We start from the raw sequence: 26,750 nt of genomic DNA on the forward strand, positions 1-26,750 counted from the left end.
GATTATCTCAGTAGATGGGACTATACCAGCCACGGCCTACATCTCAACAGGAAAGGGAAGGGGAAACTGGCTGGGGTAATAGCAGGAAATTTAAGGGGGGGAGGCAATACCATGAATGGTAAAATACCAGTGGTTACAAGTGTTGGAGCAGCACCTTTTTTAGGATAGGTAAGACAGAAAGATGTCAAGTTCTACGAGAGGTCAGGATTGAAACAAATCTTCAGTTTAGGAAAGAAATTAAACAGCACAATTCTAGCACATTGGATCACCAATCACAGCTATCAATTATAAATTTTCACCAATCACCAGAAATTTTATCTCCACCAAGTTGTATCTCAGTCCAAGGTAATTGCATTGATGAATTAAAGTCACCCAACCCAGTTGACATAATCTGCCTCTCTGAACACCGTGTGACCACTGGTATAGGAACTAGGCCTAAGCACAATGAGAAACTCAGACAGGAGAGTACTGCAAATATTAGAATAAGGAAAGGTTCTCATAAAAGTATAATTAAAAATAATGTAAGTATATTTCATCAAAATATTGGGAGTTTAAAGAATAAAGTAGATGAGCTTCTGGTTTGTTTAGAAGATTTAGAAGCTGAGAATGAAATAGATATACTATGCCTGTCTGAGCATCACATTGTTACTGATATGGATAAGGTAAATGTAACTGGATATAAGCTCTCTGCACATGTAATGAGAGAAAATATGGAGAAAGGAGGAGTTGCCATATATGTCAAAAGTTATCATTGTGCAAAAAGTATAGAAACAAAAAAGTTTTGTGTAGAGAAACATATAGAAGCATGTGCCTGTGAGCTTAAATTAAATAAAGGCACATTTATAAATGTAACTGTATATAGGTCCCCATCAGGAAATTTTCATCTATTTCTGAAAAATTTGGACTCCTTGTTGTGCTATCTGTCAGACAGGGGGAAGCAAATTATTATTTGTGGGGACTTCAATGTAGATTCTCTGAAAGAGGGTAATAGGAAAAATGACCTTGAAGTATTACTCGGTTCTTTCAATTTGACACCCGTTATTGATTTTCCTACTCGGGTGGTAAAGGATAGCAGCTCACTGATAGATAACTTCTTTATAGACCAAGATAAGTTTAACCAGATAAATGCTCAGCCTGTTGAGAATGGTCTTTCTGATCATGGTGCACAGCTAGTTACAATATATGACAAAGCTCCATTCAGCAATACTAAACAGTCCTCCAAAGTAGTACGTTCAGTCAACGATTTAACAATTGCAAATTTCAGGGAAAGCCTACAGCAGTTAGACTGGGATGAGGTGTACCGTGAACCTGATGCAAATTTAAAATATAATTTATTTCATGACATTTTTGTAAATGCATTTGAAAACTGCTTCCCCAACAAAATAGTTAAATATACTCGTAAGAAACCTTGTAACAAACCATGGCTTACTAAGGGTATAAAAATATCTTGTAACCGGAAAAGGGAAATGTATCTGACAGCAAGAAAGAGTAGTGACCCAGAAACTATCAAAAATTATAAAAACTACTGTGTTATATTAAGAAAAGTTATTAAAAAATCCAGGAGTATGTGTATCATGTCTGAAATCAGCAACTCTGATAATAAAATTAAAACAATTTGGAATATTATTAAAAGAGAAACAGGACAACCAAGAGCAGAGGAAGACAGTATTACCATCAAATTGAATGAAAACTTTACGAACAAAAAGTCAGAAGTTGAAAATATTTTTAATAATCATTTTCTAAATGTTGTGGATATAGTAGGATCCAGGTGTTCATTAGAAGATGCTAGGCTGTTAATGGAAGAGGCCATACCTATGCAATTTGATACAATTGAAATCTCACCCACTTCTCCCTCTGAAATTAGGAAAATAATAAACTTACTTAAAAGCAAAAACTCACATGGAATTGATGGCAATTCCAGCAAAATACTAAAAGCTTGTTCTCAACAGATAAGTAAGATTCTCAGCCACCTGTGTAATAGCTCTCTGGAACAGGGCATTTTCCCTGATAGACTGAAATATGCTATTTTAATACCTTTGCATAAAAAGGGGGATAGATCTGATGTCAACAATTACCGTCCAATCTCCCTTCTAACAGCTTTATCCAAAATTTTTGAGAGAGTAATGTATTCAAGAGTAGCTTCACATATCTGTAAAAATGAAGTACTAACAAAATGTCAGTTTGGTTTCCAGAAAGGTTTTTCAACAGAAAATGCCATATATGCTTTCACCAGTCAAATTTTGAATGATCTGAATAACCGAACACCACCCATTGGGATTTTTTGTGATCTCTCAAAGGCTTTTGATTGTGTAAATCATGAAATTCTGCTAGACAAGCTCAAGTATTGTGGCATGAGTGGGACAGTGCACAAATGGTTTAATTCGTACCTAACGGGAAGAGTACAGAAAGTTGAAATAAGTAGTTCTCGTAACATGCAAAGATCAGCACATTCCTCAAACTGGGGAACTATCAAGAATGGGGTTCCACAAGGGTCAGTCTTGGGTCCTTTGTTGTTCTTATTATATATTAATGACTTGCCATTCTATATTCATGAAGAGGCAAAGTTAGTTCTCTTTGCTGATGATACAAGTATAGTAATCACACCTGACAAACAAGAATTAACTGATGAAATTGTCAATACTCTCTTTCAGAAAATTACTAAGTGGTTCCTTGTAAACGGACTCTCACTGAATTTTGATAAGACACAGTACATACAGTTCCGTACAGTGAATGGTATGACGCCATTAATAAATATAGACCTTAATCAGAAGCATATAGCTAAGGTAGAATATTGCAAATTTTTAGGTGTGTCCATTGATGAGAGATTAAATTGGAAGAAACACATTGATGATCTGCTGAAACGTTTGAGTTCAGCTACTTATGCAATAAGGGTCATTGCAAATTTTGGTGATAAACATCTTAGTAAATTAGCTTACTACGCCTATTTTCACTCATTGCTTTCATATGGCATCATATTTTGGGGTAATTCATCACTGAGGAATAAAGTATTTATTGCACAAAAGCGTGTAATCAGAATAATAGTTGGAGTCCACCCAAGATCATCCTGCAGACATTTATTTAAGGATCTAGGGATATTCACAGTAGCTTCTCAGTATATATACTCTCTTATGAAATTTGTTATTAACAACCAAACCCAATTCAAAAGTAATAGCAGTGTGCATAACTACAATACTAGGAGAAAGGATGATCTTCACTATTCAAGATTAAATCTAACTTTGGCACAGAAAGGGGTGAATTATACTGGCACTAAAGTCTTTGGTCACTTACCAAATAGTATCAAAAGTTTGACAGATAACCAACAAGTATTTAAGAAGAAATTAAAAGAATTTCTGAATGACAACTCCTTCTACTCCATAGAGGAATTTTTAGATATAAATTAAGAAAAAAAAATTAAAAAATAAAAAAAATAAAAAATAAAAATAAAAAATAAAGAAAAACAAAAAACACAATAAAATAAAGTTGTTATATTAACTTAAGTATGTTGTTAAATTAACCTAATTATGTCATGTATTGGAAAATTCGACTCGTTCCACATCATTACGAAATACCGTATTCATGATCCATGGAACTAGTATTAATCTAATCTCAGCTAATCTAATCAACCAGACAAATGGTGGACTGGCACCCGTTAATGTTGTGACCGCCGTCAGTATGGCGGCCGAGTTAACACTGGTTACCGCAAGGAGCGCTGTCACTCGTTTGTTAGCCACTCTATGAAATTTGAGAGAGCTTGTGTTGAGGGCCTAATGTCGCTGTGTCGTGAGCGAACAGTGAATATTTCAACGTCTGTGTAAAGAGCATACCTCCTTCCTATGGCGTCGCAAAACCTGTTCTTCTTTCAGAACACAGACTGTTTCATCTTGGCAAGAAGTGCTGTGCTGCTACTGCCCCGTGAGTGAAGTGCCGCTGACACGTCAATGGAGGCCGTGGCACTTCGTGCGCCAAGGGACGCCACGGCGGTAGCCAAACGGGTCCGCGTCTGCGGTTGCGGCTACGCCATCGACAATTGATTCTGTCAACCCACTTGACGCGCGCTGCGCCTGTCAACGCCATGCGGTAGCACCTTGAGTAAAGCCAGGAACACGATACAACTCCACGACGACTACTGTTTGTTTTCCGAAGTTGCATCTCTGCTCTCCACGTATTCTGAGCTCATGGTAGTTTTTCCAGTGTCCACACATTATCAATTTTTCTTCGAGGACCACTCATTCTCCTTCTTGTTTCTTGGCGGTCAGACCTCGTCATGAATTGTGCTGCCCATTGGCATTCCAGATTCTGGTTACCTGATGTTGTCAGCAGGAGAGCCATATATGAATTTACAAAATGTGATATTCTTTCAACAGAAGTTTTTTTTCTCCAGATGGCAATAAATACGTATATAGACAAGTAGTTTCGGCAATTTAAACTGCCATGTTCAGATCATCTAGATACATCAACCATTGTGCCACTCAGAGTAGTGACTAGGTAACAGCGCACTATACTGAGTGGCGCAATAATTGGTGATGTTGTAGATGATCTGAACATAGCAATTTAAATTGTCGAAACTGGTTGTCTATACACGTATTTATTGCAAGCTGGGCAAATAAAACTTTTCTGCCAAGAAGATTATATTTTTCAATTCCAGATTCTGATTCCACAACTTACGAAATAGCATGTTCCTTCCAATATCTACTGTGTCACTTTAATTTTGTTTTCCTTTTCTGGCGTTACAGCCGATGACTTCGTGTGGTGGCGAAGTTAAGAGTGGTACAAAATAGTTCAAATGGCTCTGAGCACTATGGGACTTAACTAACATCCATGGTCATCAGTTCCTTAGAACTTAGAACTACTTAAACCTAACTAACCTAAGGACATCACACAACACCAAGTCATCACGAGGCAGAGAAAATCCCTGACCCCGCCGGGAATCGAACCCGGGAACCCGGGCGCGGGAAGCGAGAACGCTACCGCACGACCACGAGCTGCGGACAAGAGTGGTACAATTCGTGGTACAATTCGTAGTATTTACTTTGCATGACACGGAGATAGAGTTGATAAAATGATTTTTTTGTTATGTACTGCGTTATGTGTAATAGTCGAATACTTTTGTTTACATCATTGTTAAAAGTAGTGTTGTAAGCGATCCTTTCAAATGGATGAAGTTGACAGCCGTACTGTCATAAAACACTTCGTTTCTGGTAGTTAAATGCCAAATTCATTCGTTGTTTTTAAAAGCTAGTAAGAAATCTGCTATTTCAGTTACGATATGTGCAAACTGAACCGGAGATCAAAATACCGAGAAAGTACATTTCGAAGTGTTGGACGATTCGGTGATTAAATGTCTATGAAATAATTCAGATACCAAGCGTATTACTAGTAGCTGTGGGTTACGTTTTGAATAATACGAGGGCATGTTGAAAAATAAGGCCTCTTATTTTAAATGTGAAAACTCTTAAGGCTTTTGAACTTTAAGGATAATCTACATCTTCATTCTTCATATCTAAATATTTATTTCTCAACATGGTCACCATGACGTAGAACATATTTCTCCCATCGAAAGACCAGTTCGCTGATACCGTCACTGTAGAATGTTTGACTTTTATCGGAGCCACAACTTCACCTCTGCTCGCAACACTTCATCACTATAAAAGTGAAGTCCTCGAAGGTGATATTTAAGTTTTGGGAACAGGTGAAGGTCGGACGGGACCAAATAGAGATTGTGTGGAGGATGATCGATGATGGTGGACCCGAGGCGTCAGACCGTTACAGATGTCACAGCACTCGTGTGTGGTGTGGCATTGTCATGCTGAAAGAGATGGTACTCCATGTGTGGACGAACACTTCCAATTCGAAACTCGATAACTCGATTACAGCGCTGTGTTTATCAGGCACCCATATAGTTAAATACACGCCATCATGTTCTACGCTACAGTTCGGAACCATCTAGTGGCAAAGGATTGCAACCTGCATAAGTTAAGCGGGAAAGTTGACGAAGTAATATGCATGACATATAATAATTCAACCGATACAGAAACCAGTATAAAAAATTTGAGGGCATTACTTTTCAGCACGCTCTCGTAAATTAACTATCGAAGATGGACAACGTAATTTTTGGAATCTTGGCCAAAATCGAATAAACGAACACTTTTTTCAACGACATTCGCATTGTTTTGAACTACGCCGATTTGTCACTGTGGCAAAAGTATTACATGAGGGTCATAACAAAAGCAAAAAGTTTTCAGAAAAGCAAAAATAGTGACATGTTTCAAAGAACGAATTAATAATTAGCGGATAAGACCTCACATTCAACTAGAACAGAAATACATGTTCATATTACTGCCACATAGCTATAACAGAATTTACTGGCAAAAATATGTAATTCGAATTTAAATGAGCTTATACTATTTCTAGTTTCTATTTATATAGAATTTTTAAGTCGATTTTTCTCAAATACTGCGTTTTTGAGCCGTATCACTGTTATGGCCGGGGTTCTATTTATTTAATCGTATCGTGATTTTATACAATATACAGTTGACACAAGGCAAGTGATTTTATACAATATACAAATGATATAAGACAAGATTAAACCTTAAAGTCCGTGTTTTTCAACCAATTAATTAAGCTGGGTGTGAGAGTGAACAAGTCGTCGGGAATTCCAGAGTATGAATGAAGTGGACAGCGTTGGACTAAATGTGCAATTGTCTGCTCTTCTTTATAACATTCACACATTGGTGAACTGATCCAGCCCCATTTGTACCTGAAGTAACTACAACAACCATGTCCAGTTCTTAACCTGTTGAGGCGGCACCAGAGGTTCCACGGTAGGTCAAAACCTTTTGGCTTCTTTGTGGGATCAAGGTGATGGGCTCTTGTTCCCAATGGTTTTGTTGTCCATTCATGCTTCCATCTTTCACTTAGATCAAAACCATCCGCGATGAGTTGTCCTGCAGTAACACTTGTTGGTCTTCTTGATCGCAATCGTTGCTGTGGCGGATGACAGAATTCCTGGTGCAGTGGTAGCGAGGGTGATGCAGAGATTTTCTTGGCCTCCCTCAGTAGAGCTTGTTTACGCCTCAAGTGAGGTGGAGGGATGTGACTCAGTACAGCTAACCAGTGGCATGGGGTTGATTTGACGGAACCAGTAATACAGCGCATTGTGTCGTTAAGTTTTGTGTCTACCTTCTTCACATGTACACTTTCCAACCAGACAGGTGCACAGTACTCGGCAGCAGAGTACACAAGACTGATGCCAGTCAAACACAGACAGTCAGCAGAGGTTCCCCAGGTTTACCACTGAGCTTATGAAGTATGTTGTTCCTTGCAGCAACTTTATGAGATAGCTTGGTGATGTGCTCTTTGTAGCTCAGGGTTCTATCTAGAGTGATTCCGAGATATTTTGGGAAGGGATTGTACCTCAACGTTTGTCCATTGAGCAGAACTCTTGGTTTGTAGCAACACGATTCGCTAGATGGAAACAAGAGACTTCAGTTTTTGATGTGCTTGGAATCAATCTCCAGGTCTTAAAGAAAGCTGACATCTTCTCCAGATCCTCCATAAGAATTCGTTCACCATCTTCGAAATTACTGCTCTGTGCTACCAGTGCGATGTCATCAGCATAGATAAATTTAGTTGATATTGTGGTTGGTAAATCGTTAATGTATAAATTGAATAGTGATGGGGCTAAAACAGATCCCTGTGGTAGTCCATTATTTAGTTTCCGTTTGTGGCTTTTAAAACTGCCTAGAAACACTTCAAATTGCCTTTCACTAAGCATGCTGGATATTAGGTCCGCAATTTCTCGACAAGGTACAAGCCCCTGTCGCCAAACAGCGTCATACGCGGCTGTAAGGTCGATGAAGACAGCTGTTGATTTCAGATGGCCTTGAAAACCTGCTTCAATATGGATAGTTAGGGCAAGAACTTGATCGGTGCAGCTGCGTCCTTGTCTGAAGCCAGGTTGTTCAGGAGGGGTAGCAGCCTCGACGAACGGTGCTATTCTCGTTCGGAGGACTCGTTCCAAAAGTTTGAATGTACAACTGAGCAGTGCTATAGGGCGGTAGCTTTCAGGGCTGTCTTCAGGCATGCTAGGTTTGAGAGTGGCTATAACTTTCGACAGTTTGAATTGTCTGGGAAGTTTGTTCTCTATGAGTATGTAATTAAAGAGCGAAGTGAGCCAGCGTATGCAGTGTGGGCCCATGTTCTTAAAAAATTCATCATAGATGTTGTCAAGGCCAGAAGCCTTACCGACTTTCAGTTGCCGGGGTGCGATATGTGAAGTGCTCGTCGTGCCCTACGCAACCTGTCAGTATGAAGGTCCCCATATGGACCTACCCCTCACGGTGTCCCGGCCGACAATGCCTGAGACCCTTCCTTTTCACTAAGGATGTCGTAATACAGTCTTAACTGTTGGTAGAACCTGTAGAAAATGCTGTGCCTTTCGCGACTACACGAGCGTTTCGGCGTGTGGCAGGTGGCAGGACGTGCCGTAACCCCTGTCGGCGAACCCCTGCTGGTGGCAAGGTCGCCGGACGGCCCACTTTCGCCCGCCGGCCACGGGGCGACACGTTGCGACACTCCGAGGGACAGGGGAGGTGGACAGACGCCGAAAGGCCACTTGCCACCGGGCGATGAGAGAGCCACCCGGCCGTCGAGCAGACGCGCTTTCGGTTCCCATATCGCACGGCATGTAGTTCAGGGAGTCTGCGGCCGCCCACGAAGCGCAGAAACCGGCGAGGTGGCACAGCTGTTAGCACACTGTACTCGCTTTCGACAGGAACGACGTACAGACTCCCGTCCGGTTAAGTAGATTCAGGTGTCTGATTTGATCCATTATAAATGGTTCTGAAAGCCTGCGACTGTGAAAACATTAGGTTTGTATATAAATAACTCATCTACTACCAGTCACGATTTTATTTATTTTATTTTTCGCATGACGTGTTTCGGGAAATCATTCCCATCTTCAAGTGCGTTTTTTTGTGTTTGTCATGTCATTCCTATGTGATGTCGATGTGTGTGATTCTGCTTCATTTCGTTGACTTTACCGCGATATATAAGAAAATACGCGATTTTTAGATGGTTATCGATGTTTTTGTGAAGTTAGTGGCGAAATTTAGAAGAATTTGTACTTACAATTTCCTTATGGTCCATTTGTGCAGAGTCTCACATACACTAAACATCACACACAACTTGACGTACACTTTTAAACATCTAAAAAATTTTACATAAACATAACAGTGTCACAGATGTTCTTACAAGTAGTCAACACAGATGACATTACAGGTCTTCTGCAGAGTATGATATGCTTTTGTACAGATGTTATTTACCTTAACAATTTGGATCATAATTTACTTATGTCTATTTTACAGCTGCGCTTATTTCTATGTGTTACTATTTTTATTTAAGTATACTATCTAAGCATCTGAAGAAATTCACTGATTCACTTTCAAGTTTTTCGTTTAATATTTCATCTTCATATTTTCTGTAATGTGAATATATCTCTAATTCTTCTAGCAGATCTATTTTATGTCCTTTATTTAGTGGGTGGAGTACTTTGACAATTCTGCTCTATGTTTCCAAATGGGTGTCCTATATTATGTACATGTGCTGCTATGGCTGATATAGTGTGTCTGTTGTCTGAGTAGGCTTTTATGGAGCATTCCTGGCATGCCAGGAATGCTCCATGTTCTACCTACGACAAACAGACCGAAATTTCAACACCAGGTACACGGAGCACATAAAAGCCTACACACACAACACACTACATCAGCCATAGCAACACATGTACATAATACAAGACACCCATTTGAAAAAATGGAGCAAAATGTCAAAGTACTCAACCAAGTAAATAAAGGACATAATATGGATTTACTAGAAGAACTAGAGATATATTCACATTACAGAAAATATGAAGATAAAATATTAAACGAAAAACTTGAAAGTGAATCAGTGAATTTCTTCAGATGCTTCGATAGTATACTTAAAAAGGCACTTGAAGATGGGAATTATTTCCCGAAACGCGTCATGCGAAAAATAAAATTAAAAAAAAAATCGTGACTGGTAGCAGATGAGTTACTTATAAACAAACCCATAGATTTAGGTTTTTCGCTGTTTGCCTCGATCGCTCAGAGCGAACGCCGGGATGAGGAGACAACCGATCTTCTTTAGATTCTTGCCTATCGGAGCTTATGCTCTGTTTCTTAATGACACTCTCGTCCAGGGGGATTAAATTCTAATCTTCCCTCCTTTTTATCGAAATGTGAAGTAATTTTATTCGCTTTGGTGAGTGGGATGAGTTTAATTTTGCAGGATTAACGGTGAACATAGGACTGAAGTGCGTTCTTTTGCGTTCTTGCGTCTGAGTGAATATCGTCACTCCACGATCCAAGGATACACTGACCATTCACTTTACACAGACGATCTTAAAGGTGAATGATGAGACATCATTAACTTCCGTAGTAGAGGTCACTGACGCACGCTCGCGATGCTCAATTTGGAGATAGTAGTTTTGAAACCCGAAGATGCAAAAGTGTTTCACAACCAGTACTTGACCAGTAAGAAGATTGCTCACCAGACGACGCGCAATGCCCTTGATTAAACCAGTCGTAAGTCTTTCCGCAGTGCATCACTGAGCGACGCCTTGCGATTTCTAGCGAATAAACAGCATTTCATTTGCTGCTGTAGGAAGTCTCATCATACGCATGCAAAAGCATGAGCCACCTATTGTATCCAAAACGCCACGTGTAAGAACCGGATTTTTCCGGTGTTCATACCTCTGGTTCTATTAGTGATAGAACGGTAGGGTCAAGTGTTTTGGTTAGCCCTTCGGCTACAGACCATATGTATATCCAACAGAAAGATCGTCTTACTGTAACTACCCTACAGTATGGGCTCAAAGTATCAATACTGCCGCGCGGGTAGCCGCGCAGTCTGGGGCGTCTGGTCACGTCCGCGCGGCTCCACCCGTCGGAGGTTCGAGTCCTCCCTAGGGCATGGGTGTGTGTGTCGTCAATAGCATAAGTTACTTAAGTTAGATTAAATTGTGTGAAAGCCTAGGGACCGATTACCTCAGCAGTTTGGTCCCATAAGACCTTACCACAAATTTCCAAAAAACATTTGTGAATTTTACACACTTCCTCCAGCTTAGGCGGATGGAGCAAATCAGTTGCCTCTTTTTGCATTAGGTGCTGTCTACGGTGCGCCTTAAGGTGCTTTGCAGGCACCATTCAGATTATGGGTGGCTCCTGAGAAACCCCCAAAAAACATCGTTTCTAGGTACCAAAACCGAGCAGCTGATTTCAAGACGGCTGTGCACAGCAGATGGCTGTAATTTTTACGATATATTCCCAAGATCCTGATACGAAAAACTTTGAAAATTTTTTCCAAGTCATTATGCGTTTCCGAGATACAGAAGTTCAAACTTAATTTACTTGTACAAGTAAAATCCCATTAGAGCAAAAAGATAGTTTATAAAGTGATGTAGCACGCAGAAATATGCTGTGAAGTGCCTCCGTTACCATCAAAATCACTATAGTATTGATGCACATGAAAAATTTCACATAAATTTATTTTGACAGAAGTAAACTATCAAAATTTTACTGACCCATTAAGTTCTTTTTAAGTAAGTGACATTCCTAGTATAGCAGGGAAAAGAAGGGAACCAGCGGAAAAACGCTCCTATCGGGGCACAAGAAAGGCGAATATGCTTCCGTTTATTTAAAAACTCTGACTGAAAAGTGGGACACTAGCTGCTTCATTATACCTTCCTCTGCACCTTTAAGAATATTCCAGAAATTCTGGCATGCGAACATATTTGCCCTTTCTTGTGCTTGGAGAGAAGGAGACAGTATCTGTGTAAAAGAGACGGAAAAGTAATAAAACGGTTGACATTGATTGGAATATAAAAAGCGAAGCAGAGATTGGCAGTAAAAGAGAGAGAGAGAGGGAGGGGGGGGGGGAGACGGTGGTAGTGGAACGTAGTTGACAGTGACAGAACAGTGTTATGAACAACAAAAATGAAGGAGACAGTGGCATTGAGAGAGGAATAAAGAGAAGGAGACAACGACGATGAGAGAGCTACTGAAGTGAGAAATACTGCAGCAGTAGAAATAAATGAATGAATAGTAGCAGTAATAGATGGAAGAGGGAGAGCGAGAGACAAGGAGAGAGAAGGAGAGAGAGAGAGAGAGAGAGAGAGAGAGGTAGTGTGTCTATGTTTGTGTGTGTGTGAGAGAGAAAGATAGTGTGCCTGTGTGTGTGTGTGTGTTTGTGTGTGTGTGTGTGTGAGAGAGAGAGAGAGAGAGGGAGGGAGGGAGGGAGATAGTGATATTGAGAGGAGACAGTAGTTGTATGACAGAACGAAGAAGACTGTGACTGTAAGACAGGGCAGATGATAGTTAGACGCAAAGAGATGACAATGAATTGGGCTTAATGGTTGAGTGAGAACGGGCAAGTGGAAGTGGATGGGTATGAGCGACTTACAGTGGATGTGAGCGAAATAGGGGAGCTCGAGGGAGTGAGATGTAGGCGAAGCTGCGTTTTAAAAAGAGCGAGAATATTTCCGCATGCCAAAATTGTTGGGAGAATTTTTAAAGGTGCTACGGAAGGTAAAATGAGGCAGCTGGTCCCCCACTTTTCGGTGAGAATATTTTAATACGGGAACAGGAGTATATTCGCGTTTTTTGTACTCAGAAGAACTTTTCCACTGGTTTCTAACATGCTGCCCCCCCCCCCCCCAAACACACACACAGAAAGAGAGAGAGCGAGAGATGGGCTAAAACTTCATTACTACTGCCTTAACAGTGTTTTGGTCCACATTTGCAACGCATTACAAAAGCGAGTCTTCGTGGCATAGATTCGATAGGTTCTTTGCGGTTTCGCGGAGGTATGTGGCAGTACATGTCTATGCTTAGGTCACAGAGTCTCTTGAAATTACGGACCGGTGTTTTGTGAGCTCGGAGCTGGGACCCGATAGCGTCCCGTAAGTGACCCACAGGGTCCACATGAGGCGAATTTGGAGGCCACGACATTGACGTGTTTCTCAGATCACTGTAGCTCGATTCTCGCTTTGTAACACGGGCAGCCATCCCGCTGGAACAAGTCATAGTCTTCGGAGAAGATATCAAATGTGGAGGGACGCAGTGTGGTGTCACAGCCAGACACCACACGTGCTAGGTGGTAGCTTAAATCGGCCGCGGTCCTGTAGTACATGTCGGACCCGCGTGTCGCCACTGTGTGATCGCAAACCTAGCGCCACCACAAGGCAGGTCTCGAGAGACTGACTCGAACTCACCCCAGTTGTACGGACGACAGAGCTAGCGACTAGACGTACGAAGCCTTTCTCTCTCATTAGCCGAGAGACAGAATAGCCTTCAGCTAAGTTAATGGCTACGAACTAGCAAGGCGCCATTAGCCTTACAGTGATTGTAATTAAAGTCTCCTTTGTGTGATGTACCACAATGATTGATTAAAGATAAGTATTATACCAGCTACGTACTTTTCTTCATAGCATTAATTACGTATCCTGTTCCAGTACTTCACGCCCGTCTGCGTTAGTCTAGCGTGCCTTTTAAGCCACCTCTATCTACAAGGTGTTGGCCCAGCTGCCGACACATCACATGGCGACGAGTCTACAAAGGATCTTGTGTTTTACTTTGCCCTAATTTCTTTGTGTCATGGCTTCGCCACAATCTCCAGATGTACTGTCCGAATTTTATCGCTTGCAGAATCAGCAGACGCAGGCGTTATTGGATGCTCTTGGACAGCTCGTCCAGGGTCAACGTGCGCTGCACACCGATGCGGCCGCCGCCGCTTCATCGCTACCGCAGCCACAACATGCTGTTGCACCTCACTTCAGACCCTTTGATGCAACCCACGAGTCCTGGCAAGAGTGGTCCCGTCAATTCGCCTTCCACCTCGCCGCCTACAGAATTCAAGGTAATGAGCGGCAGCCGTTTTTGCTTTCTTGTGTCGGTGTGTCCACCTACCGTGTGATAGTGAAGTTGTTTCCCCGGTGCGACGTAGCAACTCTGTCCTACGAAGAACTTTTGTCTGCTTTAGATGCCTATATCAAGGAAACAGTAAATGTCGTTGCAAAAAGGTATACGTTCTTTCGTACAAAACGTACGGCCGGTCAGACTAATAGGGAGTGGGTTGCGACATTGCAAGGACTTACTAGGGAGTGTGCGTTTGAATGCGTATGTGGACTTCCTTATTCAGATACTATGGTGCGTGATGCAATAGCACAGAACGTTTCTGATGTTCGCATACGGGTACAGATTTTGAAACTAGTTAATCCCTCCCTTCAACAAGTGATAGACATATTGGATAGGCAAGACACACTTGACTTTGCTCAGGACTCATTTGCAACTTCGCCGGCAGTGTGTCACATTAACCGGCCCGCCGGGCCCACTGCACGGGACGCTCAGCGGCCCTCGCGCCCGTCAGCGCAGCGGCAGCCTAGCTCGCAAACACGTGCGCCGCATAAGCAAGCTAATGCAGTGAAATCATGCCCGCGGTGTGCACTCGACATTCGCGTGAAAATTGCCCATCACGCCAAGCTATTTGCTTTTACTGTCATAAGAAAGGACATGTCCAAAGTGTTTGCCAGAAAAAGCTCCGATCAGACACTCACACCAATTCCAGGCCCTTTGCTTCGCGCCGGAATCGAACCAAGGCAACTCAGGCTCGTGAACCATCGCCCATGGATATTCATGTAGTTCATTCCACCCCGTCCGGTGACAGTGTTCCTTCCACAAAAAGTGTGCGTCGACGTCGACGGAAGTCCCGTCACGTCGCACGTGATTCTCTCCCAGTGTCTGTTCCAGTTGCACAACACAGTCGCTTTTGTCGTCAGCAGGACAATAAACTTTTTGTCGACTTAGACTTTGCAGGCAAAGTGATACCATTCCAGCTCGATACCGGAGCTGCAGTTTCATTGCTCAATCACGACACGTACAACCAACTGGGCAAACCTCCGTTGCGTGCCGCACATGTTCAGCTCAATAGTTACTCAGGCCATAAAATACCAGTGTTAGGACAGTGCAGCCTTCTTGCAACATACCAGGGACAAACAAAACTTGTGTCATTTTACGTTCTTCGTTCTTCTACTGCAGTGAACTTGTTTGGTTTAGATTTATTTCAGTTGTTTAACTTGTCTATAGTAAATCAGGTCCTCTCAGTGATTCAGACTGTGCCTTCCGCCAGTGTTTCTAGTCTATGTGAAGAATTTGCGGACATTTTTGCACCGGGCCTTGGTTGCGCTAAGAACTATGAAGCACATTTGGAACTGAAAGCAAACGCGCAACCGAAGTTTTTCAGAGCACGCAATGTTCCCCACGCATTGCGTGATGAGGTCGCAAGAACATTAAACGATTTAGAATCTCAAGGTGTAATTGAACGTGTGCAGGCTTCTCTCTGGGCCTCACCCTTAGTAATTTTGCCAAAACCTTCCGGAAAATTGATACTTTGTGTGGACTTCAAGGCAACTGTGAATCCACAACTAGTAACTGCTACTTTTCCTTTGCCCCGCCCGGAAGATCTTTTTGACAAACTGTGCCCGGGAAAATATTTTTCAAAGTTGGACCTAGCAGATGCGTACTTGCAACTACCTGTGGACGAAGAATCCCAGCACGTCTTGGTGGTAAACACGCATCTTGGCTTGTATCGCTTCAAAAGACTGCCTTTCGGGTGTGCATCCGCCTCTGCATTGTTTCAGCAATATTTACAAAGTATTTGTGCGTCGGTCCCTACTGCTGCGAACTATCTGGACGATATTGTGATCTCCGGAAGACAGAAGCCGAACATTTGCAAAATCTCCGAACATTATTTCAGGTCTTGCGACAAAATGGTCGTCACTTTACCATCATCACGGACCACAAACCTTTGACATCGCTTTTTCATCCGAACAAGCCGGTACCTCCGCGTACGGCGCAGAAATTCATTCGCTGGTCTCTTTTCCTCTCGCAGTACCGCTACGATATCTTGTATCGGTCCACTGCTAAGCACGGAAACGCTGATGCGTTGTCCCGTTTGCCTGTTGCTGAGGATAAAGCATTCGATTCTTCCGAACTTGCTTGCATGTTCATTGATGCGGAAACCGATGACATGGTCGCATCGTTTCCGATTGATTTTCGTCGTGTCGCTACAGCCACGGCTGCTGACCCTGTCCTTGCTCCCGTTTTGCGTTTTGTTGCTACGCAATGGCCCTTGTCCAAGTCACGGATCGAGGATCCGCTGGTTCGCCGATTTTTTGCTCACAAGGAGAGACTTTTTGTACGACGTGGTGTTTTGTTGTTGCGTTCTGATAATGATCAGTCCTGAGTCGTGGTCCCACGTTCGTTACAGTCCTCTGTCTTACGGCTTCTTCACCACGGACATTGGGGTATAGTGCGTACGAAACAACTTGTTCGTCAGCACTGTACTTGGTTCGGAATCGATGCTGCGATTACGAATATGTGCTCCTCTTGCGTGGCGTGTGCCGAACAACAATCCGCACCGCCGCGGAAATTCTTTGCATGGCCGAAAGCCACTTCCCCTTGGCAACGCTTGCACATCGATTTTGCTGGTACATTCTGGAATGCTCGTTGGTTGGTTGTGGTCGATGCTTTCGGTAATTTTCCTTTTGTTGTCCGGATGTCTTCCACGACGTCTTCTGCCACAATCCAAGCCTTGTCTGCTATCTTTTGCATTGCAGGTCTTCCGCAGACTATTGTTTCCGACAATGGCCCACAATTCATGTCCGCAGAATTTCAGTCCTTCTGCAAGGCCCATGGTATTCAACATCTGACGTCCGCGCCGTTTTCGCCTCAGTCAAACGGTGTCGCAGAACGATTGGTCCGGACTTTCAAGTCACAGATGTTGAAATTGAAAGAGTCGCATTCTCGGGAGGACGCATTATTGCTCTTTTTGTCCTCGTATCGCTCTCAGCCCCGCGATGGTCGCTCGCCGGCTGCGTTGCTCCATGGTCGTTCTCATCGAACTTTGATGTCTTTGCTGCATCCGCCGCATCAGGTTCCTGTGCAGCGGCAGACTCCTGCATTTGCTCCTGGCGACGTTGTCTTCTATCGCACCTATCGCGGTTCACGGCGTTGGCTCGCAGGGCGCATTCTTCGCTGCCTCGGCCGCGCGATGTATTTGGTTTTGGGGGCCTCTGGTGAGGTGCGTCGGCATCTCCATTAGCTGCGCCTCTGTCGTCGCCCGGGTTCTGCCGCTCCCCGTCTGCTTTCAGCGACGGAGCCGTCAGGTCAGCACCCTGGGGACCCATCTACTGGCTCGCCTCATCCCCAGGTGTTACCGACGCTGCCTTCCGTTTTGCCTCATGGCGTCGCGCCGCCGCCGCAGCCGCCGCAGCCGCCGCGGCCGCCTCCGGCGCCGCCCGCAGTGGACGCTTCGCTGCAGCCGCCACGCGCCTCCCTGGGTCACGCACCGCCGATCGCTTCCCGTGACCAGCTGTCCTCCGCCATGGAACTCTTGCCCGCTCCGGACCAGATGTCGTCATCGCGCGTCGGATTCTCCGACCACATGGAGGTCGACCCTTCGGCCCCTCCTGTCTCTTTACGGGCGCATACGCCGCATGTTGACGTGCACCCTGGACTAGGTTTTCAGGCGTTTCCTAGCTCCCCTCGGACCGAATGGCCGGGTGCGGGTGGCACAGCCTCGCCTGTTGTTAGGCTACCCACCTCATCGCATACGTCAACATGGGGTCCTCCCCACGGCGGGCGGAAGCCTTATCTCACGACCGTTCGCCGATTTGCGGGGGAGGAATGTGGTGTCACAGCCAGACACCACACGTGCTAGGTGGTAGCTTAAATCGGCCGCGGTCCTGTAGTACATGTCGGACCCGCGTGTCGCCACTGTGTGATCGCAAACCTAGCGCCACCACAAGGCAGGTCTCGAGAGACTGACTCGAACTCACCCCAGTTGTACGGACGACAGAGCTAGCAACTAGACGTACGAAGCCTTTCTCTCTCATTAGCCGAGAGACAGAATAGCCTTCAGCTAAGTTAATGGCTACGAACTAGCAAGGCGCCATTAGCCTTACAGTGATTGTAATTAAAGTCTCCTTTGTGCGATGTACCACAATGATTGATTAAAGATAAGTATTATACCAGCTACGTACTTTTCTTCATAGCATTAATTACGTATCCTGTTCCAGTACTTCACGCCCGTCTGCGTTAGTCTAGCGTGCCTTTTAAGCCACCTCTATCTACAAGGTGTTGGCCCAGCTGCCGACACATCACGCAGGTAGTCCGCAATAATGTTCACGTAATCCATATTGTGCTCTCGATTAGTACCAAAGGTGCTATTGAAGTCTAATGAATGTCCCCCATACAATGATACTGCTCCCGTACTCGTACGTTTGTGGCGTGGTGCTCGTTTCGAGCTGCCATTCGCCTGAATGATAGCATGTCCGGCCGCAACTGTCGATCTGGAGTAACATGAAAGGAGTTTCATCTGGTTAGGCGCTTGCTTCTTTGCTTATCTGTTCGGTTTTCTTTTTTTGGCTACAGACTTCGTAAGATTAACGCGCATACCAGGAAGAGCACTTTGACAAAAACGTGATGGGGCAGCAGAGTGTGTTGGCTCACCGGCGTACCTCTGCGCTTCCACCGCTTTGTGGAGGCGGCAGCGCGCCTCCCTTTGTGTACAGGAGTGCGCTAATCACGGTAGTCTATACGCGGCCTTATCTAACAGCACGCGCAATTCGTTCCGCTTGACTCATAAAAGAGAGCTAGCTTTCTCCTGGCGCAGCAGAGTTTCATTTTTGAGAAAGATGTGGATTCATTTACTCATGTGACTCTGCAAGTTTTACTGTGTACGTTTTTTAACAAAAGCTGCATGTGTAAGGCTGGTAACGCGCTGTACTTTCTTTCGTAAAGAAAGTAACTGCTAACGTTGTGTAGCTATAAATAAAGCGAAGCACAGCTTTTAGTAAGGAAATAACTGGAGAATTCGTTTCTACGAAATCGTTTACTTTAAAATGTAATTTACTCCTGCATTCGGCACATCCAAAAAAAATTGGAAATATGTGGCAAGGTCTTATGGGACCAAACTACTTAGGTCATCGGTCCGTAACCTACACACTACTTAATCTAACTTCAAGTAACGTGCGCTATGGACAACACACAAATCCATGCCCGAGGGAGGACTCGAACCCCCGACGGGGCGAGCCGCACGGACCGTGACAAGACGCCTGAGACCGCGCGGTAACCCAGCGCTGTCTCGGCGCATGCAGTTGTTTCTTTTTTCTTTCAATTTGGTTTAGATTTATTGAACCGGATTGTCAACAGCTTAGTGAAAGTACAGAATCATATATTTATGGAAATCACAATATACAATGAAACAGGAGCATTTGTCGGAAGGAGCACCTTCGTTTTCGCAATGTTTGTCAGCAGTCAGGTTTTTTTTTCTTTTTTTGTGCTTCAAAGAAATTGCAGTAAAACAGCAATTGGTTCCACATCTCCTTTTCCTTTGTTCTGACAGTCGCAGTGAGGGTCATCTTTGATGCTTAATTGATGTAGCTAGGATAGAGTTGAAGCACAGTTGGTATGCAATCATCGCGACACATTCAGTTCAATCGAAAAAGACTGAACGACTTGTCTTAGCGGTTTTTCTGGTACTCGACAGCTTCAAGTTTATTTATGTTATCCGGTGGTTGTCCACATCTCTTCTAGGGATTACTGACTGTTCAGTAAGACCGCAGCGTGTTTCTTCTGTTAGCATTGTACTACAAGCTAGCCTTTGTTCATAGCTGCTTCGATACAAACGAAACATTGTACTGCAGTCATCAACCGTCTTCATACGGACTGTGCTTTCGAACTTCAACGCTGGGCATGCCGAGTTCATCGTGCTGCTGAACGCTGAGAAACGGTGCGGCTTGTGCATACGGATGAGTGTCTTAACGTTGTGTGAGCAATAGAAGCGCGCTCCAGCGGCAGTTTTCGGCTGTATATAGCTAGCAAATCGAAAAAAAAGGCTCTGAGCACTATGGGATTTAACAGCTGAGGTCGTCAGTCCCCTTGAACTTAGAACTACTTAAACCTAACTAACCTAAGGACATCCATGACCGAGGCAGGATTCGAACCTGCGACTGTAGCGGTCACACGGTTCCAGACTGAAGCGCCTAGAACCACTCGGCCACCACTTCCGGCGGCTAGCAAATCGCCCAGCTTGTTTACGAAATGGACGGGCATAAAATTACCATGTTAACTCTATGTAAACGCCTATTTCCTCCTATGGTCATATTCCAGTCGTGTTGCTCAGTCCGTAGTACAGATAAACAAAAATTTAAATATCCATGAACATGCTACAAGGCAAAAAGGAAAGTACCATATATAGTCAGTAAGAAAATCGGCTTATAAAAGTTCCATTACAAATCGTGCCATACAAATATGCAATAGTCAACCACACAAGACAAAAATTATTTCGTCCTTGTTACTTGTCAGTAGGATCCTAAGCTCATTCGTATTTGATCGTTGTGTCTATTCAGTAGCAGAACTTGTAGAAATTGTAAAACACAAGACTGAACAAAGAAGCTATAAATATCTTACTGCTTGTAATGCAGGCTCTCTTGCAGATAAAACCAATCGACGGAACACACTCCTGAGACTCAATGCTTTCACATTTACATAACATCTAATATTATAGAATGTACTTGCATTAGATGAATGAGAAGAACTCAGAATATAACAGCAAAAAGAAAGGTGAAAGAAAAAATGGATGTAATGAGCCGCAAACTGCAGCACACATGCGACATTTGAACTTCGCACTTCTATCCATTACACTTCACTGGCTTTCTGTATCATCTTACCATGTCTCGTATGTTACTCTTTTGTGAAGGTCTTAAATCGTAGGCATGTCCTTAACATTTAATTATAACAAATCGTACAAATAAAAATGTGTTTTTCGTGAATCTTCACTATGCCTTTGCCTTGAAACGGCATACTTTCATAAAAATTAAGTTTCCATCATTTTATCGCAACAAATCGTACCAATAAACGACCCGTTTTAGATATGTCAATTTTCTGCTGCTTTAAATAGCATATATTCATTGGGCTTCAACTGAAAGGCAATATGGCTTCTCTCTACTCTATACCCGCAAATTTGGCGTGCATTTGACGTTGGTGGCGTTCTTCCATCTCATTGGTCTGGGATGAAACGTACGTTCAGCATATCTGTCATGTCTGATATTGTTCTGCAAATTCGGGAACACTCCTCAACTTGCTTTTCCCATGCTATGATGAAAGAAACTGGACACGCTCTACGTTGAAGTTCGAATGCACGATCCCTGTTCTGACCGCTTTACTATCTTCATATACAAGTTCGTAAACATTTTATTTTGTCTGCTATTACTTTTATGTTGTAATTTCATGTACTGACACCTTCCATGACTTTGGAGATATGCTCCTTAATTTCGTCCTACGGAACTAAACGTGCAAATTAAAATAACACGGAGCGAGATGGCGCAGTGGTTATCACACTGGACTCGCATTCGGGAGGACGACGGTTCAAACCCGCGTCCAGCCATCCTGATTTAGGTTTTCCGTGACTTCCCTAAATCGAATCATGAAAAATTCCAGGATGGTTCCTTTGCAAAGGCACGGCCGACTTCCTTCCCGATCCTTCTCTAATCCGAAGGGACCGATAACCTTTCTGTTTGGTCCCCTCACCCGGAATCAACCAATCAACCATCTTCACACAAAGCTTCCGACGTTTTCCCGCTGCAGTCGGTTCCAAACTATCAGTAGAGTGCTGTTATGTCGAAAATTGACATGACTGAACCTTGTCTGTGTAAAAATATAGTTAATTCTTACAAAAAGTTAATAAAGTTACATAGTCAGAAAAATTATGGTAGTTACCTGTTTCGAATCGATAGGCTCAACTGCCGGCTGTTCACGTTTAAAATTAGACGTGGCTTATGGTGTGTGTGAGATATTGGCTGATTTTCGCTGTGAGAACTGCTTCAAAAGCGGTCAACAGGTGCTATAAAATGAACCAGGATTTTCGATGGCACCATCAAACCAAAGAAGTGTCGATACAACGAAAATCAGTGAACATCGCATATCTAGCATAACCTACGTGTAATTCCAAACATGAGCAGCAGTCAGATGATGAACCTGCCTGTTTGAAGACTGTAAATTCCCTATTTGTTCTTTATAAATGGCGTTACTAATAGCGGCTGCTTGCTGTTCCTACTATATTTTAAGAATTAATACGCGTCAACAGAGTATATGTAGAAATGACAAAAAGTAAGGCTTTTCAGAGATTATCTGATAGTTTTATGGGTAGCCCTCGTTTCAACTCATTACCACGTATTTCTTTTGAGTCTTTTTGTTGTGAGTAAAGAAGAACTTATGTTCAGCGTTATTGTTTATTAAGTGGGTTTACAGACGTTGACTGTCGAATCATTTGATATTTCGTTGCTTTTAGTTGCCCACTGCAGTCTTGAACGATCGCTACACAACGTCTTTTAGGGAAGTAGGAAAATCTACCCACTTCTACAGACGAGATCTTTTGCCTTCTTTCGCTGCATCTTCTACCTTGCTTCAAGTCATTCCTCGCGCGTGGCCTCATTACGATGGTGGTCACATGAATTCTTAGAACATTGTTCGTAATAGGATGCAAAAGCCCCAGCGACGTAAACGCCCGATGTGTGGAGTTCCTCAAGGTCCCGGATGCGACAAAGAGGCGGTCGCCTGGGAATGCCAGCCGGCCGTGTCAGCGGGTCTTTCCCGGCCTGATATTTTTGCCTCGCGTGACCGCAGGCTCGTTCTACCCAGTGTTCATACGAGCTGAGACACGGAACGCACTGAACCGGAACTCACTCTGAAATGCAGTGCCCTGTTAAGCGAGAATTACAGCGAACATAACACCACTCAACCGGCTTCCCTCGATTACTGGATTACCACTCTCCTTTCATTCAGTTTTACTTGTTCTGGAGCACCAGTAAATAGTGATTAGCGATGTACCAGTAAACCCCAAGCTCCGATTCCATAAAGAATTGTACGCCATGTATAAAATGTCATATCTCCCGTATTCTGGGTTGTACAATAATATAATTTTGAAAGTAATTCACTGGCATTTTGTGGATACGGTCTGCAAAATACAGAGCTAGTAGTGAAGAATTAATAAACTGAAACGTCATACCTGATGCTGCAGTTTTACTGCACGAACAGCGAAAGTGTAGTAAGCGACAAATTTTTCGGTTCATCATCTTGTGAGGGGCGTGAATGATAAAAGATTTCATAAAAGATGGAATTTATGTGTAAAGCTTGTAAAGTTTGTTGGAAGTCGCCAACTGCTCCGATCTCAAGTACTGGGTGAGTATAGTCTGGGCCATTTGCACGCTATGAGTTACGCTGCCTCAAAATATATGCACAGTTTCTAGCTGGGGCACTTGACGTATCGTGTTAAACATTTAACATAAGGCTATAGATCTTAATGAGAAGGCTATGACAGCATATAAAATGTTTAATTCCGGTCAATAACTGTGTGAAATTGAAAGGTCTCCATTGGATTCCTTTCATGTTAATTTCTTAAATCTGTTGTCATTTACGGCATACATTCCACTTCTAAATTTACTGTGGTGTTTCTGACTCTATCTGGGAGGAGACTGAGCAGTGGAACGTGTTACTTTTACACATAAACAAGAACGATCTGTCACACTACTACACTTTAAAACACAGTTTATATGTAATTCATGTCACACAGTCTCATACAGAACCTACATCCGCTTTCTTTTATATACTGTATATGATAAGATCCTGTCATCCCCCTTCCCTTCTGTGTGAAAGGATGAATGAGCAAATGTATTTCTAGTTGCATGCTTGATGGTAGCAGACAAGCCTGTCTGCTAGAGAAAAGTAGGACCAACCTCGGAACAGGTAGCTACGCTTTCTAAAAGCAAAGAGGTTTCTATTCTTAGTATGGTCCTGTCCGTCCCTTGTCATGTTGGTATAGGAAACTTCCGTTTGTATCTGTGAAGCACCCTTGGTAGGGGCCCACGAGTGAGTCCGCGGCGAGCGTCTGAAGTGGTAAGATCTACAGCTAAGAGCATCTCTCTTAAGTCCGTAGGACAATGGATTTCTTAAGTTCAGCCTCACTGAAAATTTAATCACCTTTATTTCAGGTTTAGATCTAAAATATCTTATGTTATCTTAAGCTGCAATGCAGTGTAATTCGCGTGTGAAGTTCAGAATATCTTCCAGTTACACAAAATTGTTGAGGCTTTCGTGGCCACTTGTTGACAAACTGCCTATTGGCTTCTGTCTCGGGTTCTTCGGCCGACGTTCATCTAATGATTTTTCTGACGTTTCGCCAGCACGAGTGGCTGGCATTGTCAAAGCTTCACCCTCCATTGCCGGTGGTGAACTGGAGCCGAGCTCGCGGGCGCAGACTATATGTACCTGGCGCGCCAACGTCCGAGGGCTTCTCCGCGGTCATTTCCGGTGCGGTTCTCCTCTTGCTACCTGCGACGGTCGTTCGCTGCAGTACGGGAAGCCAGGATCCGTTGACCTTAAGGCTTTCCTCTTTCTTGTTCAAACTGTTCGCGTGTTTTTGTATTTCTACAGCTTCTCTGAACAAGCGCGTGTGATAGTGGTTCTCTACAGCCAGAACTTCCGTGTCGGCGAATTTTATTACGTGGTCGGTCTCATTCAGTGCGTGTTCTGCCACGGCCGATTTCTCCACCTGCCCCAACCTGCAATGTCGCTTATGCTCCTTGATCCTGGTGTTAATGGATCGTCCAGTCATCCCGACATAAACTTTTCCGCATGTGCATGGTATGCGGTATATTCCCGACATTGAAAGTGGGTCTCTTTTCTCCTTCGCCGATCTAAGACACTCTTTGATCTTCCTTGTCGGTTTGAAGATCGTCTTTACGCCATGTTTGCGCAATATACGGCCGATTCTGTCCGTCACTCTGGGAATGTATGGCAGAAAGGCCGTACCCGACATTTCTTTTTCTGGTTCCTTACTTCGCCGAGTGTTTGGCTCAGTTACACTTCTAATACAATTTTGTGGAGTACCCATTGCTCCTCAGGACTGTTTCCAGGTGTTGCATTTCTCGTTTGAGGTGTTGCGGCTCACATATTCGTCCTGCTCTCGTTACGAGCGTACTAATCATGCCCCTTTTTTTGGCTCGGGTGGTGGTTTGACAGTTTGTGCAGGTATCGGTCCGTGTGAGTCGGTTTTCGATACACGCTGTGTCCCAGGTTTTCGCCGTCCCTTGTGACCAGCACATCTAGAAATGGCAGTTTCTTGTCCTTTTCTACTTCCATGGTAAATGTTATGTTGGCATGGAGGCTGTTCAAGTGTCTTAGGAAGTCACCGAGCTGTTCTTCACCATGGCTCCACACCACGAAAGTATCATCGACGTACCTGTACCACACCTTAGGTTTGCAAAGTGGCCGAGTCCAGTGCCTGTGCTTCGAATTGTTCCATGAAGAAGTTGGCCACCACTGGACTGAGAGGACTACCCATGGCGACGCCTTCCAGCTGTTCGTAGAAGTCGCCATTCCACGTGAAATAGCTCGTGGTGAGACATGCATGGAAGAGCTTTCTGATGTCTAGCGGGAAAATGGAACCGATGTGCTCCAGAGCGTCACTGAGTGGCACTTTCGTAAATAACGAAACAACATCAAAGCTGACCAGGATGTCGTTTGGTGCAAGTTTCAGTTTCTTCAGCTTCTCAATGAAATGTCCTGAGTCCTTAATGTATGTGTCGGTCTTCCCCACGTGTGGTTGGAGCAGAGAGGCCAAGTGTTTTGCCAGCTTATATGTCGGTGATCCAGGAGCGCTAACGATCGGTCTCAGTGGAACGTTGTTCTTATGGATCTTGGGTAATCCATACAGCCGAGGTGGTAGGGCTTCTGTGTTGCGCAGGTTTCTCTGTATGTCCGCCGACAGAGAAGACGCCTTGATCAATCGATTCGTATTCCGTGTGATACGTTGCGTCGGATCTGCGCTTAGTTTTCGGTACGTCGTCGGATCTAATAGGTCTCGGATCTTTTGCTCATAATCTTCGGTCTTCATTACGACGGTCGCATTCCCCTTATCGGCAGGCAGTACCAATATACTCTTGTCGGCGTTGAGATTCTTAATGGCTTGTACCTCTTCTTTCTTCAGGTTGCAAGCTGGCGGTTTTGCTCGGCGCAGTATCCTGGCTGTTTCCGTGCGTATTTCCTCTGCCCTTTCACAAGGAAGGGCACGAATGGCTGCTTCGGTGTTGGCAATGATGTCCTCCATAGGTATGGTTCTCGGGATGATAGCGAAATTCCCTCCTTTTTGAAGAACAGACACTTCCGCTTCGGTCAATTGTCGTTCAGTGAGGTTGACCACTGTGTGTGACATGTCGGGAGTCGCCTTGTCGGTCTGCTTCCGGTATCTTTCAAACTTTTTCTTCTGTCGCTCTTTGCAGCGCTCGAGTTCATTCTGCATGCTCCTGTGAGTGATGCTGTCGATCTTGTCCCAGTCGTCTCGATGCATTCTGCTACTTAGTTGATAGAAAATGTCCAGAAGTTCCTGATCCGTTCTTGCCAAGTCTCTCCGTGTTGTATGTATTCGCTCACGAAGAAAAGCTCGTTCCATTCTGTCGTAGATACGATGTGCTTGGGCGGTGGTGAATAGGCGCTTGCATCTCAAGAACTTCGGTGTAGCACATTCATCTCGGCACCGTGACAGAAAGGCGAGAGAGGACATCAGTCGCGCTTTCTTCTTCCGTCGTTGGTCAAGGCGTCGGTACAATCTGCAAATCT

The 26,750-nt window shown here is 43.9% G+C and overlaps 1 protein-coding gene across 1 annotated transcript in view; it reads right to left on the minus strand.

The window, feature by feature from the left end:
• The window catches only part of LOC126252471 (uncharacterized), a 751,218-nt gene that overhangs the window by 502,784 nt on the left and 221,684 nt on the right, over positions 1-26,750 (minus strand). The gene's annotated exons all lie outside the window — the stretch shown is intronic.

The sequence above is a fragment of the Schistocerca nitens genome, chromosome 4 (assembly GCF_023898315.1).
Source record: "Schistocerca nitens isolate TAMUIC-IGC-003100 chromosome 4, iqSchNite1.1, whole genome shotgun sequence".
Classification (NCBI taxonomy): Eukaryota; Metazoa; Arthropoda; class Insecta; order Orthoptera; family Acrididae; genus Schistocerca; species Schistocerca nitens.